At 39.7% G+C, this 17,533-nt stretch overlaps 1 protein-coding gene across 1 annotated transcript in view; it reads right to left on the bottom strand.

The window, feature by feature from the left end:
* Positions 1-12,231, bottom strand: part of galnt13 (UDP-N-acetyl-alpha-D-galactosamine:polypeptide N-acetylgalactosaminyltransferase 13) — a 143,712-nt gene extending 131,481 nt beyond the window's left edge. The window contains exon 1 of the mRNA XM_034186351.1: positions 11,887-12,231. The gene's annotated coding sequence lies outside the window, so the exon portion shown is untranslated. The remainder of the gene's footprint in view (positions 1-11,886) is intronic.
* Positions 12,232-17,533: the final 5,302 nt, after the last annotated feature.

The following is a 17,533-nucleotide window of genomic DNA, read 5'->3' on the forward strand; positions in this document are numbered from 1 at the left end:
TGCCACATTTTTAATACGCCTGGTATACGCTGGCTAAATCGTCAAGCTGTGACAGGGGTTTTACCACACTGCAGCACACTTGAGTAGATCCTGAAATTACCTTAATCACCTTTTAGGGCCCCTTCACACATAGTACGAATGTGGTCGAATTGCGCATGAAGCAGGAATTGTATGCAATACGTGTAAAATCGTAGCTGCCTCCAAAGCCTTGTAGACCTGTTGCTACAGCTATTTGCACACACCAGCGGCTGAAAGACAGTGTGCACTGTGTGAGCCCATCAAACCCTCTCGCGGCAGGTGTCGGCCAAATTCCAGCGGACACACATGAACATCTAACGCCACTCGCTTGGCACTTAGAAAATGTGTGGCCATTCACGCTGTTAGCACGACAACAGTCAGCAGATGATCACTTTCAAGCTGGATGTGAAATGTGTCTAAGTGCCCCACAAGTGTGGCTTTGCAAAACAGCAACACCCGTGAGGTGCCACGGTGTCGGCTCCTCCCCCACACACGTGCCGTGTGCGTGTGAATCGCGCGCATGTGTTGCACTCCCCCCATCCGTAAGCATGTGGCGTGCTGGGGGGTGGGAGCACACTTGCATGTGCTGCTGATATATGGATGTACAGATGGTGTGTTGGTGTATGTGCTGGACTGACGGGGAGGGTGTCTGCCGACAGCTGCAGGTGTTGAGATCTCTGGCTCTGGACGTCACAGCTGCAGAACACGTACTGTGTTTTGATGGACACATGCGCATGTGTGCTTGCTGTCCTCATTTGGACATACATAGAAACATATATCGCTGTTGCAATGGGCTAACAGGCTACCCCAGGTGAAGATCATAACACGCAGCGGGCGATCTGAATGTCACGTCATCCACACGAGCTCTGTTTCACATGACACGGTGTCTGTCCTGCAGCGCACCGTCCACAAGACACGCATGTCGGGCCTGACACGCATGCAGGGCCGGATGGACACACCGCCAGCAGATGTGGACATGATAAGAGCACACTGCTTCATCATTCATGTCATTTCATGACTGTACATGTGTGACCATGGGTCATCTACAGAGGAACAGACGGATCATACTTGCATTAAGAGGGATTCAATAAAATGCAGTGTTTTTATATGGTGTGTGGTTTTATTTTTTTTAATACGTCCATGTCCCTCTTAACATCACTCATTTTCCCGCACCTTTTACTGGACAGCGATGGTAGTGCAGTGGTAAAGTTTCTGGCTGGCTTTTGGAAAGTGCAGATTCGAATCCCATGGGTGTCATGTATTTTTTATTTTTTTTTTATTTACACAGCACTGTGCTCCTGCACGCACAAAACCGTCGTAGCATGTATTTTTTTTCAATGCAGCTGCCATAGAAAACATCGCCATTACATATCGCGCAGCTACTCACAGTGTTCCCATGTGCACAAAACCGTTGCAGTGCCATCGTTCACACCTACCCATCAGCTCGATGTTTTTGTGGTTCGCTCATACGAGCTGTTCCGCCGTGATTTGTCCTGATTTGTACTTATTCGTACTATGTGTGAAGGGGACCTTAGGTATGGTACCTGCAACATCGACACTTGCAAAGGTGTTGGACCCCTTAAAATGCCCTGAAAATTCTTTTGGTGGAAACAAGCAGTTTTGAATCTAAATTTCACTTTCGCCAACCAACTGCACAGATGAATACTCCCCGATTGCTGTACAGAGTTCTAAAAAGTCATCTCTACCATCATGAAAAGATACACATTCTGATGAATGTGTTAAGATATGTAAACCACCAGAAATTCCTGAAGTGCTGGACCAACGTGCTGTTCGCAGCTTTGCTAGCCTAAGCAGTGACGCAAAGCTGAATAAGTTATTGTTCATTATTTCACCAGGACTGCTGTAGCATGCCTTGTTAATTGGTGTTCTCATAATCTACACAAGTTAACACAATTACAGTAGTGTTCAGAATAATAGTAGTGCTATGTGACTAAAAAGATTAATCCAGGTTTTGAGTATATTTCTTATTGTTACATGGGAAACAAGGTAACAGTAGATTCAGTAGAGTCTCACAAATCCAACAAGACCAAGCATTCATGATATGCACACTCTTAAGGCTATAAAATTGGGCTATTAGTAAAAAAAAGTAGAAAAGGGGGTGTTCACAATAATAGTAGCATCTGCTGTTGATGCTACAAACTAAAAACTATTATGTTCAAACTGCTTTTTTAGCAATCCTGTGAATCACTAAACTAGTATTTAGTTGTATAACCACAGTTTTTCATGATTTTTTTCACATCTGCGAGGCATTAATTTTGCTGGTTTGGAACCAAGATTTTGCTCATTTACTAGTGTGCTTGGGGTCATTGTCTTGATGAAACACAAATTTCAAGGGCATGTCCTCTTCAGCATAAGGCAACATGACCGCTTCAAGTATTCTGACATATCCAAACTAACCCATGCTACCTGGTATGCGATATATAGGCCCAACACCATAGTAGGAGAAACATGCCCATATCATGATGCTTGCACCACCATGCTTCACTGTCTTCACTGTGAACTGTGGCTTGAATTCAGAATTTGGGGGTCGTCTCACAAACTGTCTGTGGCCCTTGGACCCAAAAAGAACAATTTTACTCTCATCAGTCCACAAAATATTCCTCCATTTCTCTTTAGACCAGTTGATCTGTTCTTTGGCAAATTGTAACCTCTTCTGCACGTCTTTTATTTAACAGATGGAATTTGTGGGGGATTCTTGCAAATAAATAAGCTTCACACAGGCATCTTCTAACTGTCACAGCACTTACAGGTAACTCCAGACTGTCTTTGATCATCCTGGAGCTGATCAGTGGGTGAGCCTTTGCTATTCTGGTTATTCTTTTACCCATTTTGATGGTTTTCCATTTTCTTCCATGCGTCTCTGGTTTTTTTGTCCATTTTAAAGCATTGGAGATCATTGTAGATGAACAGCCTATAATTTTTTGCACCTGCGTATATGTTTTCCCCTCTCCAATCAACTTTTTAATCAAACTACGCTGTTCTTCTGAACAATGTCTTGAATGTCCCATTTTCCACAGGCTTTCAAAGAGAAAAGCATGTTCAACAGGTGCTGGCTTCATCCTTAAATAGGGGACACCTGATTCACACCTGTTTGTTCCACAAAATTGATGAACTCACTGACTGAATGCCACACTACTATTATTGTGAACACCCCCTTTTCTACTTTTTTTTTTTACTAATAGTCCAATTTCATAGCCTTAAGAGTGTGCATATCATGAATGCTTCATCTTGTTGGATTTGTGAGAATCTACTGGTACCTTGTTTCCCATGTAACAATAAGAAATATACTCAAAACCTGGATCAATCTTTTTAGCCACATAGCACTACTATTATTCTGAACACTACCGTAGGCTTGCATACAGTAGTGTTAATACGAGGTCTATTAGAAAAGTATCCGACCTTATTATTTTTTTCAAAAACCATATGGATTTGAATCACGTGTGATTACATCAGACATGCTTGAACCCTCGTGGGCATGCAAGAGTTTTTTCACGCCTGTCGGTTACGTCATTCGCCTGTGGGCAGTCTTTGAGTGAGGAGTCGTCCACCCGCTCGTCGATTTTTTTCATTGTTTAGGAATGGCTCAGAGACTGTTGCTTTGTTTGATAAAAATTTTTTCAAAACTGTAAGGCACAACTGAGTGGACACCATTCAATAAATTCAGCTGGTTTTCGGTAAAAATTTTAACGGCTGATGAGAGATTTTGGTCTGGTAGTGTCGCTTTAAGGACGGTCCACGGCGCCTGACGGCGATCTGCGCTTCGAGGCGGCAGCGTCTCGCCGTTTCAAGTTGAAAACTTCCACATTTCAGGCTCTGTTGACGCAGTAAGTCGTCAGAGAACAGAGAACTTTCAGAAGAAGTTGGCATGAGGAGTTTATTCGGACATTCCATTGTTAACGGTCATTTTGTAATGACAGAACGTGCGGGCAGAGTCGCATGTCGGGCTGGACCCGACCGCGGGGGGTCGCGGCAGGAAAAACACCTCCGTTGGAAATCTTAACGGGCAAGTTGGAACATGCCCAACCTGTTAAACAATTTCTCAGTTACTCACTTGTTGAAAGCCATTAAAAGCCGCCTGAATTCTACAAATGGTTTTCAACACGGAGGTGTTTTTCCTGTCGCGGCGCACACAGATTTGCCGAGTCGTCACGGAAACGACTCGGCGAATTTGCGCGTACGTCTTTCATTAAAAAAATGTCCTTAAACAGTGGAATGTCCGCATAAATTCCTCATGCCGGCCTCTTCTGAATCTTCTCTGTTCTCTCACGATGTCCTGGGTGAATTAAGCCTTAAATTAGGATGTTTTCAGCTCGAAACAGGCCGACGACAGCGCCTGGAAGCGCTGCAGGACGTCCCGCTCCGTGGGAAGTCCTTACACCGACAGAAACACCCCATAATCTCTCATCAGCCGTTAAACTTTTCACAGAAAACCAGCTTAATTTCTCGAATAGTGTCCACTCGGATATTCCTCACAGGTCCAGAAAAATTTTGATAAAGCAACGCGCGCCGTCTCGAGCAGCGTGTGAAACAAAGGAATTCAGCCGAGAGGGCGGGACCACATCTCACTCAAGGCCTGCCCACAGGGAAATGACATCACCGACACGCGTGAAAAAACTCACGCATGCGCACGAGGGTTCAAGCATGATTGGTGTAATCGCATGTCATTCAAATCCATATAGTTAAAAAAAAAAATAAAAGGGTCGGTTTATTATCTAAGAGACCTCGTACATGGCCGGCACAAGTTTGCAGGGAATGCAGAAAGAAAAAAAACTACTCCAGGTTGCTCAGACTGGCTCAAAGTTTTCTGAGAATGAGTTCAAATTTATAAAGTCTGTTTAAGAGTTTCTATTTGGTTCAGTTCCACTTCAAAGGCTAAAAATAAATACAATATCTAGTTTAAACTGTGTTAGAACTTTAAAAACAGTTCAACATAATCCATTGTCCTTGGCAGAGAACAATAGTTCTCAAATGTTTACCATCACACACTCTCCTTTCAAAGCCAGTAAATACTGTACATTTAGCTTTTGGTGAAGCTTCATAATATATTACATCTGTAATTATTTTAAATGCTGACTATTTATTATTGTTTTTAGTGCACCTTTTTAAGATTAATATCTCATTTCATTTTTATATTTCATGTTTTTGTTTTAAAATATTTTTACATCTTTGTAAAGCAGCGAGTTGCCTTGTGTATGCACGGTACAGGCATCAACATTAATGCTTGTCCGATTGTCCGGGACAAGTGTAAAATGTGATCCGACAAGCAATAGCTCTAAATTGTTGTCCGACCGGACAAGTGTCTTTTTTTTTTTTTGGTTTAAACGTTCACATTCTTTATTTTCATCACTCGGAACCAAAATACCTGACCGCCGTCTTTTTGTTTTCCTATTTACATCATGTCTTGTCTCGCAAATCGCGAGAAAGTGTGCACAAGACCACTGTATGGAGTGTGTGTTTGTAGTAGAGGCTGACATTTTTTGGGAACCCCACGGGTCATGGGATTCCCGTGGGATTCCCACGGGATGGGAGTCAACTTTGCTATTTATCACTTGATTGGGACAGTGCGGGATTAAAAATTCACGGGAGCAGACGGGAGCGGGAACCAAGGTTTTAGGCAGCAAGCCGTCCTGATGTCATTTGAGAGGTCAATTTTCAAAAAAGATGCCGAAAAAATAGCAGGCAGCTTTGCTTAAAGACGTCTAAAATTAGGACTGTGTCCGATCGCTGCAGCCATATGTGTGTGTGTGTGTGCGCGCGGTCGGCTGGCTGCGAGGAGGGAGAGGAGGGGCACGCTGAGCACAGAGTGAAAAACAACATAAACTGAAAGTGACGCTGCCTTTATTTCTCTCTGGACTGTTCTGATGGTACGTCCTGTTCACACCGTGTGCATGTGTCGGTGAGTTATGCTGAAATTATGAGATGAAATAAATTGGTCAAAATTCCTTAAAATAAGAATATATGAATGAACAGAATAAAAATCACACACACGTGTGATTAAAAAACCAATGTGGAGAAACTCTGCAGTGATGTTCAGAAGCAGAAATAACATAAAGCAGCTGAGAACTCTGAACTTTAACAGGCTGTTATTTTCCAAAGATATTTATTTTAGATGGCTTAATGTAACTGCTTTATGTTCAAGCACAAAACGTGACTGAGGAGGAGAAAAAAAGAGGAAATGAACTCTAGTCTGAATAAAAATACAAGCTGCTGATTTTTATTTTTCTAAATTATTAGGCTGCAGTTCTGACTTTCATTTATTTCAAAGTAAGTTAACGCTTATTATTTTCAAAAATCACGAGTCGAATCAGTCTGCATTGTTCAGTTTTTCCTGCACGTTTGTGTATTTTTTCCTTCTTTATAAGAGTTTGGTTTTTGTGTTTGTTCTACTACAAAGTTTGAAAAACAATAAAATGTTAACACTTTTCCTTATAGCAGTTCTTTAATTTCAGAAATGGAACAGAAACAAACACAAATTAAAAAAAGTAGGGACTGTATGTAAAATGAAGATAAAACAAAAATGTTATATTCCCAGTTTTTCCACTCACACCCCCAGAAGCCAAACATTCTTCCAAAGTTGTGTCTTGGTGGCTTCCCTCACTTGTCTTCTTCCTGCATGGACATTTAGTTTTTGAGAACTGCCTACCTGACACAGATTTACCATAAAGTACAACACTGTTTGTATTTCTGAATGATTGATATAAATGAAGTCTAAGAAATATTCAGTGAGTTGGAAATGTTCATGTATTCATCCTCTGACATTTCTCAAGAAAACTGGCTATAAATATTAACTAATTCTTCCATTAACAATAAACTGCCCCGTCCCAACCTTTTTTTCTTGGAAAATGCAGCAGGCCTCAAATGTAGGAATGGATATACATTAACAAAAATAAATAAATAAAAATAAAGCTGACCTCACAAAACATTAAATATGTTGGTTTCATACAGTCTGCAGTTACAGAAATAGAAGACAAAGTAAATGTCAGGATCATACGTGTCCATCACCACCACATTTTGAAAAACTATAAGGTCACAGGCCATGCATTATTTATTTATGTTTTCTGTCTTTTAGTGAAGTTTTTTTATTATTTATTTTATTATTTTTTTAAAATTCAGATTAAGGCAATAAGTGTCTCCCTGTAGTACCACAGATGAACTGTTTCTGTTGCCATAGCTTCTGAAATAAAACTGCAGAACACTAAAGCCTAAAAAACTAAAAGAAGGAAAGTAGATGTGATAAATATTTAATCTGAATCTCAGTCCCAGAAAATGTTGAAATGTAATGACTTTTCTATTTCAGCTGCAATTCTTATGTTGGAATATTAAAGTTAAAAGTACTTACAAACAAAATAAGTATGACATGTTTTTATTAAGTGACAAGTCAGAGCAAAGTATATGTGATAAGTATTTAATTTGAATCTCACTCACGGGTTGTCCGGACAACCAGCTTTTCCTGTAGGACAAGGAAACTGCCAGGGTTACTTGTCCTATAGACAAGTACACTAAAAAGCTTAATGTCAATGCGTGATGGTAGTATATGAATACATTTGCCTTGCTTTAAACTGTTGTTCTAAAATCAGTATTTTCACAGACCAACAATCTCTTGCTTACTGATTTGATCGTATCACCTTCTGGTTTGAGCAGCAGTCAGAGTGGAAGCACAGAAATGATGGTTGTTGGGACATGGATATGCCTGTGGTGTTGATGTGTAGTTACACAGTTGGTCAGTCAGTTGGCATGTGCTCACTTTGTGCTGCCTCTGCCACGTCACCTTCATAACCTCAAAGTAAAGGAGATATTGGCAGAGTTCTTGGACCACTGGCAGCTCCTATATTCCACAGATTCACATGTCAGGTGGCCTCTCTCTTTCATTTAAACGTAACCATACCATTACTACAACTTGGATCAGGATGGTGCACACTGGTATTTAAAGTGAACCCTACTCTGGATATATTTTTTTGTCCACTTTTAAAAGGATTAGCCACTGGGCAACACATTGTCACAAGTGAACCACTAAATTGCACAGTGCAAAATTTAATTGATAGATTACTTTCTTGGCAACAAAATTAAAGATCTGAAAAGTTCTTAATATATACTAATGGAATCACTGTGGTGACAATAATAAATTGATACATTGTGTGTGCCTTACACAATAGACTGAGATCTCATCTTTTGATTTGAAGGGTTTTATCCAGCTACAAATTTGGCATATTTTTTAAAAATTAAGAAAAGATAAATTCATTATCAAGCTATAAAATCAACTCATCATTTCAGCTGAATCACAGAAATCAGAAACTGGTTACTCTAACTAGCACTGTTGTGCTCACAGACCTACTCTTCTATTACCATCACAAAACAGGAGATGATTAGAGAACTGATCTCTTTAAACCTGTCAAACCAGGCTGCTGTACCTGCTGTGATCACCCAACAAAACCAAACAATACGTCTTTTCTGCTAGAATGTTTTCAGTTACAAACACAGATATGTCATACATATCATTTTCAGTGCCAAATATTTTCTAAGAAATGATTCAGCCAGATAGCTGTCCTGGAGAAATACGATGTTTTCCACTGCTAATCAAAAAACATGCACAAAAACAGCTTAGGCCACTGCTGCATTGACATTTTGAATGAGGGTTGCAACTAATGATTATTTCATAACTGATTAATCAAAAAATGATTTTTAAAAAGATTATTATTGTGTCAAAAAATGGTGAAAAATGCCCAAGATTACATCTTCAAATGTTCTGATTTGCCAACAACCTAGAGATATTCATTTTACTTCCAGACAGGAGTAAAGAAACTAGTAAAATAAACCATAATGTATTTCCCATTTAAGAAGCTGAAATCAGAGTATTTGGATTTCATAATACTCAAAACGATTCATTTGTCAAAATAGTTGCCAATTTAATAGTCGATTAATAACTGAATAATTGATTGATCACTGCAGCTCTATTGTACAATAATGTAAAATTCAGATATTGAGTTCATTAGAAAACGCAGGACTGGAGTTATAGGACAATGCAAGCAGCCAGGTGGAAAACTGTAAAAGACAGACAAAAGTTGAACATATCAACATAATACTGCTAGTTTATCAAGGTTTGTGCCAAGTAGTTTTACATTAATGTATTATTGGCTTATTATTTACGTGATGGGTCTCTAAATATCTTCATTTTCCATTGAATGAGCTAAGCCTAGCCTATGCTAACATTGACATGACATAAACAACCAACTTTTATTTAATTGCCAAATGTATGAACCCAAACTATTTCATGTTTTATCTGGTCAACTTTATTTCATTTGTTAATATACATACATTCCTGTAGTTAAGGTCTACAACAGGGGTATTCTACTCGTTACAGAAAGGGCCAAGAAGGTACAGGATTTCTTTGCAACCAACCACTCCACCAGGTGATTTCACTGATTAACTGATTCCATCTGCTCAAAGTGATGTTAATAAAGAAATCCTGCACCCTCTTAGCCCTTTTTGGAATGAGTTGAATACCCCTGACCTACAAGATGTTCCAAAAAAGCTGTGACGGGTCAGGTTATTCTAAATATAAGGAATAAATCATCACTTTCAAAAACACATTTCTTGAGACAAGTTGGGGAATGGACACATTAAACATTTCGAAGTCACAGAATATGTCATGAACTTCATTTACCTCATTAATAAATACAGGCAATATGGTAAATCTGTGTCAAGCCAACATTTCTCAAAAACTGAGTGACCATGCTGCAGTTTCCATATTATCCCAACTTTTTCTGATTTGTCTTTTAAGAGTTTTAAGAAAAACATTCTTTAAGAGCTTTAACAGCAAAGTTCTGAATCTGACTGAAAAAACAGTCTCTCTTATGAAGAGTTCAACAATCCAGTACACAGAGATAAACGGGTGACGTTTAGCACACATAATCTAAACGTACAGAACGTGTCCTGAATACTTTATCTCAACATCAGTGGCTGACGCACTCTTAGAGAACATCAAGTGTATGCGATAATAAGATGACAGTATTTACAAATGCTATGAAGCAGATAAATTCATGAAATATGGGAAATTATTTTTTTCACTTACATAACAAACATTTTTGGGTAAGGATTAGAACTGCATCTTTAGCAGTCAGTCAGTCTGCTGTGTGCAAGCCTGATACCATCAGGTCTCAGCAGCTAAACAGCATGGGTCCTGGTAGGTATGTGGATGGGAGACCTCTTTGGAAGATCAGGGGCTGTGTGTGTTTCTCCAGGTAAGAACTGGAGTTGCGTCAGGAAGGGCATTCAGCGTGAAACGCATCAAATCCCAATGTGGATCTGTGCTGCATCCGCTGTGGTGACCTTGTACAAAACAGGAGCAGCTGAAAGGACAACATTAGAATAGGGTCTTGTTTGAGTATAATGAGTCCCTTAGACTCTGGGTTGCTACAACAGATCCGAGATGGATTTGCATGTTGATTTGGCATAAGTTTTACACTGGATGCCCTCTCTGGCACAACTCCACATTACATTTAGAATGGACAGGGGTGGCCTTGAACTGGGAACCTTCCATACTAAACATGCTTAAAAAGTTTAACAATACATCTGCTTCCAGACCATGGCGTTGCGCCCTTACGGGACTCGTGTAGTAGCACAATTACGATATGGACCAGGCGCTATTTGGTAATAGTTCAGATTGGCAAAATGTGTGGAACAAATGCACCATAGCGCAGCATCACCACATTAAGCTATGGTTCACAACAAACTAAATTATGACTTCAAATGCAGATGTTTGAGCTGAGAAACATTTCACAAATTACTGAATCAGAATTTCAACATCTAGTTAAATTTTCTTTCTTTCTTCCTCATCAGAAATCAGAAATTCTGAGTTCCTAGTTTGCATTGAATGCAGCAGTAGATTATTCACCCTATTGAGGTTTCAAACCCGGAAAATCTCACAAAACTTCAAAGAGGTCACCGCTCTACAAGACGTCAGGAACATTGAGAACTGTATTGAGACGCGCTGATCAGGCTGCAATTTACCGCTGCACAAGGACATAAAACTCTTTGTATATTGTGCCTAAAACTCTCCTAAATATATTATCTGGGTTTTTATACATTGTTATTGTGTTTGGTTTCTGTAAACATGTGAGAAGCTCAGGTTGTTTCTCCGTTATTTTCAGCGGGAATCGCTGTGATCTGCGATCGCTTCCTGTTCATGTCATTGTGGGGGAAAGTGAAGTTTGCTCTTTAACGCCTTGCTCATTGTCTTTTACAACAGTTTGTTCTACTTGTTCCAGAGTAATATATAGAAGATGTCTGAAATTCAGTTTGTGTTTATGAAGATCCACGCAGGTTAAATGTAGCAGACACGCAATATTTGGAATATTTGATTTAGTTTTCAGGGTTTCATGCATGCTGTCTCTTATTAACGTGATGAAAAGCATAAAAATTACATTTTAGTAGTATAATGTTCATTTGCAATTGCCTTCATGTGGATTCTCAATGTTGTTTAGACTGCAGCAACTCTCTGGTACGCAAGGGATTATGGGATATGTCAATAAGGCGAATGGACTTCAATTACCCGATGTCGGTTTCACGTCAAAATGTGGTTAAAGTTCCAGAATATCAACACTGTCACGCAGAGAACTGTGAGACTTTAGGATGTTTAACATGAAACTCCAGTCATAGTTTAGAGAGAGATTAAAACAAACAAACGATTTTGCACAATATGACCCCTTTAAAGCTCCACCAGAAATAATGATCATTATCAGCACCAGCGAATTTACTACCATCATGTTAGTGTGCATCAGCAAATCAATGATACTCTGGCATTATTTTACAAGCAGATGCTTGTGTAAGAAATAAAAAAAAAAAACTTACCAAAATGTCCCGTTCCTCCCTTGCTTTCAGACAATGCGTTTAACGACACACATTATTACGTGCGGTTTGTGATTAAACTGAACAAATTAATGCTGAAAACACGGAGCTTATCCGAACGCCACCTAAGTCATCTTCCCGCCACAAGAACGACTAGCACTCAGTGCTAAAATGTGTCCTCAGCAGTGGTGCAGTTACAGAGCTGAAATAAAGAGTCTCCACCAATGTTTGAGTCGTTTGTGCGTTTATGTTGTTAAAGTGAGCCCGCGGCTCGGCGCGCACCTGTTCTCCGGAACATTATAACGGTACGAGGAAAGAAGTGAGCAACCTAACCCCACCACACAACCGAGTGTCTCCTGTCTCCTCTGATTGGCTGAAAGCCACGTCCATCAATAAATTCTCCTGAAGAAGAGCGTCAAAAGCAACTAGGGGGCGGAGCCCAGAGTCTCTGCTGTGATCAAATTGGAAAATATAATTACTGGGTGATAGAGATGAAGTTTAGCGATGTCATTGTATATTTCATGTGACTTTAGTTAAGGTGTAGTAAGTTGCATTGCACTGTGTGTATGTATGTTGTCATTATTAATTTTCATAAAGCAATTTGTGACATTCATGATGAGACTCAAGTGAATGGTGATAAAAAGTTGCTAAATGTCATATCACTGCAATGCTCTGGCATGCAGTACACAACAAGTACATTATAATTGAAAATACGCGCACTTTATCTGGCACACAGCGCATGCTGGCCTATTCGAAATACAAATAAAGTGCACCCTAGCCATGCGCAACTACGTAGTAAGTAAAGTGTCATGCTTGCTACCTGACCTGAGTACCCTGTGAACTGTGAAAATAAGGGTTAAAGTGAGCCCTTATTTTGGGTCGTGATCTAATATATAAGGACAACCGTGTGTGTGTGTGTGTGTGTGTGTGTGTGTGTGTGTGTGTGTGTGTGTGTGTGTGTGTGTGTGTGTGTGTGTGTGTGTGTGTGTGTGTGTGTGTGTGTGTGTGTGTGTGTGTGTCTGTGTTCATGCATGTACACTTTCAAACTAAGGGCCCAGTAACCTCTCCCTTGGTGCTCTCAGTCACCATAGCAAGTTTGGTGTTGCTTGCTTAATTACTGTGGCTGTGCATAGTGAACACTCACACACACACACACACACACACACACACACTGTCAGATTATATATATTAGATATGATTTTGATATTAGTTTTAATTGATTATGGCAATGATTCCCCTATACATAATATCAAAACAAAATAAAAGAGAACTGTTTCTTGCTTCTGCCAAGTACCTAATATTTTCACTTGTCTGTTTAAAATGATGAAAACCTGCTAAATGTCTTCAATTTAGATGTAGATATTAATCATTTATAAATAAGTAACCCTTTTTGGACTTTTAAAAATGTATCTTTTAGCTGGAAAACAGCATTGTTTCTTTTTGTGGTATCCTACAATTTGTAAGAAAATATATTGAGATTTTATATCTACATTTTGCAGATGACATGGTTCTGTTGGCTTCATCAGGCAGTGACCTCCAATGCACACTCAGCAGGTCTGAGGCTGAGTCTGAAGCGACTGGGATGAGAATCATCACCTCCAAATCTGAGACAATGGTCCTGTGTTGGAAAACGATGGATTGTCCCCTCTGGGTCAGAAGAGAATTTTTGCCCCAAGTGGAGGAGTTAAGTATCCGTGGGTCTTGTTCACAAGTGGGGGTACATTAGAGGATGAGATTGATAGGTGGATTGGGGCAGGAATTTTATGGATGCTGAGCCGGACCATCGTGGTGAAGAAAGAGCTGAGCCAGAAGGTGAGAAGTAGAGATATCGTTTCTTTGCATTGAAAGGAGCCAGCTGTGGTGCCTCAGGGTTCTGGTGAGAATGCCCCCTAGTCTTCTCCCTAGGGAGGTCTTCTAGGCATGTCCAACTAAGAGGAGGCCCCCGGGAAGACCCAAGATATGCTGGATGGATTATATTTCTCATCTTGCTTGGGAACACCTCTGCATCCCCTAGGAAGCGATACAGAACTTGACCAAAAACAGGGAAGTGGGGGATGAGCTGCTTGGTTTGCTGCCACTGCAACCCGGACCCAGTTAATTGTCAGAAAATGAATGAATGACTATATTTTAGTATTTACTATCATTGAGTGTTCACTGAAAGATATTTTTATATGATCGTCTACTGAGCAGGACAGATATGAAGAAATGGTGTTACACAGCTTCAAACAAGGACCACAAATGAAATACATTTAATGCTTTATTGTGTTATCTGCAATTTTATATACAGTATATTTTTTACATGTATGTATTTTAATGATAAATGAATCAAATCACAAGGATTTGCTTAAAAAGAAGAAATTAAATCTCAGCTCTGTCCTTCTTAGTTCCACTGTACAGTGAAGCTGAGACTGTGTAGTGTCTCTATACACAGCCAGAGAAGCCTATAAATGCTATAGAGTTGTCATCAGTGGCTTACAATAATTACTTCCTTCACTAGTCCAGGGCCGTATGTCAGGGGGGGATTACAAGGTTTCTATGTCCCCTCTTGACCCATGACCAAATAAATATGTATGAACCAACATCTCTGAGGAATGTTTCCAACACCTTGCTGAATCTATGCCACAAAGGGGTGCAACCTAGTGTCGCCAACCGAACGGTCCCCTCTAAATATTGGTCCACCCTGTCTTCACTTTTCCTTCACTGTGCATGCATCTGAGACTGACTCTGATTCTGACTCTCTGCACCCAAAGTGATCAATGGGAATAATGTGATTAGTAACCATCAGATGATAAAACACCTTTAGATTTAGCGAAATTATTTGTCCATGCAACAAGATCATTTCCTTCAGATTTAATGATTTTATCTTCCTCTCTTTTTTTTTTTTTTTTTGCAGTGAAGACTCCCAGGGTTGGATGAGACATTCCAGGAGATATTTTCCAAGATGCATTGTGTTCTTGATGAGAACTTGTGGCCAAATGCAGAAGAGACGAAGCACGAGAACCCTCACAGGACTGTACTGTATCGCATAAGTAATTAGACTCTACATGTTGTTGATGTTTTTTTGTTTTTGAACATATTATTGCAACACTGGAATTTCAGTAATTAGTTTTTTGTTTAAATTTTTATTTTGTACAAGTAAGATACTATGTGCAGCAATAAAAAAAAAAAAAAGATATTGAAGCAACTTTTTGCATTTCAGATTAATTCCTGTTACACACACTTTAGTGCAGTAAGTAAAGTGAAAAATGTGTTATTCTTATTCCAGAATGAAAAACTGTTTTTTGTGGGAAATCATTCAAACTAATGGACCCTGTTGTTGGTGTTTTTTAGGCCGGTGTTATGAGCGACAATGTGTGCTTCCTGAGTCACAATTGTTGCCGGTGGTGTTGTCAAGTGGGCTTATTTTTGGGACATGTATGAAGAGTTTTGTTGGTTTGATTGAGTTTTGGAGGTGAGATTAACTGTTTGACCAAGATGCATGTTGGTAATACAGACTGTATGAAGAGTTTTGATAAAGTGGTTTATAAAGCAGCTGATGCTTGTCAGTAATTTAAAATATAACTCAATGCTAAAATACCCTTGGCTCTATGAACATAAAATAGGAAACAGAATGTGACCTTTTGACCTCTTAAAATAGGTCAAGGTTAGCCATCTTTGATCTTGTTCAAGGTTTGTGTCCCAAGAATGTTCGCTGTGAATTTGAAGACTCTGGCAGTACTAGGACTGCATGGACAGACGGACGGAGGGGTGCAAGGCCTTTGCAGTACACGATGGCCATATTTTGGCCACAGGTAAAATAACATAAGTAAGTAAATACAATGGGTCATGTATATAGTAAAGTGGAGTTGGACACACACTTTAGACTGTTGTAAAAATACAGCCCAATGAGTCCAGTTAGGAACCTGATAATACAAAGTACATGAAGTCTGTATACTTCTCTGCATGAAAATGATAGGACTCATTGTCCAGCATGCATTCGTCAGTCCCTCCAGTAGGATTGCTGAGATTGTGTAATCTACAGACCTGATAAATTGCATTGAGCTGGCTGATCTGACCTTTTACATAGCAGCTTTAGCTCACCGCAGCAAATGAACAAAGCACAACATTAAACAACATTAAAGCTCCTGCTGCGACAGCACCACTGTGATGGAATTTATAGGCAGCCAGCTTCCTGCTGTGCTAGCAGAAACTGAGTTCTGAGAAACAGTGTTAATATCTGAGCCACAAAATTAAGTCTGTACTAGTACCAGTGAATAGATAGTATACCATTTGTTTGTCCCAGATTAAATAGTTGGATCATTGCCTGTTTTAATCTTGTCATTCTTGTTGTAAAGATTTCCGACCTATACTACACGCACCTTAGATTGTGTTTTTTGGCTCATCCTTTCTGCTAGTTTTGGGAGTTTTGATTTTCTGTTGCTTGTCTTTGTTGTTTGACTAAGATTAAAATGGTAAACGGACTGCATTTATATAGAGCTTTTCCATCTGCAAAAGATGCTCAAAACGCTTTACACATAATGGCTCACATTCACCCCGATGTGAGGGTGCTGCCAATACAAGCTACTCACTACACACCGGGAGCAACTAGGGGATTAAGGACCTTGCCCAAGGGCCCTTAGTGATTTTCCGGACAGGCTGGGATTTGAATCGAGGATCATATGGTCTCAAGCCCAACGCTTAGCCACTAGACCATCACCTCCCCAATAATCCTTGCTCCAAATCTGACTGTCACTATTAAAAAAAAAGCCCCAAAATTAAATCCTGAACCCCGAAAGTGACTTCTTAATGAAATTCTAAAGGCTGTTGCTAGAGAACCAGAGCCAAACATGTCATATACCATTTTTTTTTTGTTCCAATATTTACAGTAGTGTTCAGAATAATAGTAGTGCTATGTGACTAAAAAGATTAATCCAGGTTTTGAGTATATTTCTTATTGTTACATGGGAAACAAGGTACCAGTAGATTCAGTAGATTCTCACAAATCCAACAAGACCAAGCATTCATGATATGCACACTCTTAAGGCTATGAAATTGGGCTATTAGTAAAAAAAAAAAAAAAAGTAGAAAAGGGGTGGTGCTGCTTTTTTAGCAATCCTGTGAATCACTAAACTAGTATTTAGTTGTATAACCACAGTTTTTCATGATTTCTTCACATCTGCAAGGCATTAATTTTGTTGGTTTGGAACCAAGATTTTGCTCGGTTACTAGTGTGCTTGGGGTCATTGTCTTGTTGAAACACCCATTTCAAGGGCATGTCCTCTTCAGCATAAGGCAACATGACCTCTTCAAGTATTTTGACATATCCAAACTGATCCATGATACCTGGTATGCGATATATAGGCCCAACACCATAGTAGGAGAAACATGCCCATATCATGATGCTTGCACCACCATGCTTCACTGTCTTCACTGTGAACTGTGGCTTGAATTCAGAGTTTGCGGGTCGTCTCACAAACTGTCTGCGGCCCTTGGACCCAAAAAGAACAGTTTTACTCTCAACAGTCCACAAAATATTCCTCCATTTCTCTTTAGGCCAGTTGATGTGTTCTTTGGCAAATTGTAACCTCTTCTGCACATGTCTTTTATTTAACAGAGGGACTTTGCGGGGGATTCTTGCAAATAAATTAGCTTCACACAGGCGTCTTCTAAC

The sequence above is a fragment of the Thalassophryne amazonica genome, chromosome 14, assembly GCF_902500255.1.
Source record: "Thalassophryne amazonica chromosome 14, fThaAma1.1, whole genome shotgun sequence".
NCBI lineage: Eukaryota > Metazoa > Chordata > Actinopteri > Batrachoidiformes > Batrachoididae > Thalassophryne > Thalassophryne amazonica.